Raw genomic sequence first — 1,400 nt, forward strand, 5'->3', positions numbered from 1 at the left:
ATGGCCACCTTCGTAACGAGTAATATAGTCTTTCAGACTGTCATTTTGTCCTTGCTTGATTGTGTTCAAGTAGTTGGAATCATGTAGATAAATGGAAGATGTAGCGAACTGATCTTCAAAGAGCTTTGCCAATTCCTGAAAACAAGAAATAGAATCTGCAGGCAAAGAACAAAATCAATCAAGTGCAGGACCATCTAAAAAGGTAGGAAAACAACGACATAAAACATGGTCAAAAGCAGCGTTCACTATCATTATAGATCAGAATTTCTTGATATGCTTCTTTAGGTCGCCTAATCCGTCATAGGGAGTTAAGGTCGTTGGTAGAGTGAACCTTTTGGGAATTTGAAAATTCATGACATCAGTGGTGAATGGACCAACGACATTGTCTAATCATCGTCTTCGTCGGCTTGTCGATCTTCTTCTTGCCCTTGAGTTTTAAAAACGTGTGTCATGTCAGAATTGTGTTCTTCATCCTCTAGTCACTCGTTATGATCATCATTATTTTCAATCCAAGCATTGGTTAACTCAGCTATTTGGTTTGCCATTCTTTTATTTTCTTTTGCCATACGCTGATTGGCCTGTTGTAACTCGGTTAACATCCGAAGAAGCTCGGATGATGTTGGCGGAGTTTGGTCAGCCATAGGCGAACAAGAAAATTTTGGGATCTAAAAAAGGAAAAAGGGTTTTTATTTCTTAGGCCCACGGTGGGCGCCAATTGTTCTTGCATGGATTGACTTGGTATAGCTTGTCCTCTTGGCAATCAACTCCGAGCTTCTTATCTCAACTCCAAGCTTCTTGTTTGGGAAGAAATATGCCTTGGTGTAGAAAGAACAAAAGGAGAAGTACCTACAAAATGCACTCCGATACTTAAGTCAGTCAATATGTAAAAAATGATCATATCCTCGATAAAGTGTCTTACCTCCTTTATATGCGAGGCGAGATACTTAACATTTATGCTTTGGGAATCATTTGTGTTAAAGAAGAGTAATATCATGTCAGGACATTTTAATATACGTTTTGGTATATGAGACCGGGTTATAACATTTGAGCTAGTTATAACGCACCAAGCCGAATTATAAAGTATGTCGCCGATTTATAACATTTTGATTGAGTTATAACAGCTATATCAATTATTATTATTATTATTATTATTATTATTATTATTATTATTATTATCCGTCGTGCTTTGGGAATTAAAGAAGAGTAATATCATGTCAGGACATTTTAATATACGTTTTGGTATATGAGACCGGGTTATAACATTTGAGCTAGTTGAGCTAGTCCAAGCCGAATTATAAAGTATGTCGCCGATTTATAACATTTTGATTGAGTTATAACAGCTATATCAATTATTATTATTATTATTATTATTATTATTATTATTATTATTATTATCCGTC

This window comes from Arachis ipaensis, chromosome B01 (assembly GCF_000816755.2).
Source record: "Arachis ipaensis cultivar K30076 chromosome B01, Araip1.1, whole genome shotgun sequence".
NCBI lineage: Eukaryota > Viridiplantae > Streptophyta > Magnoliopsida > Fabales > Fabaceae > Arachis > Arachis ipaensis.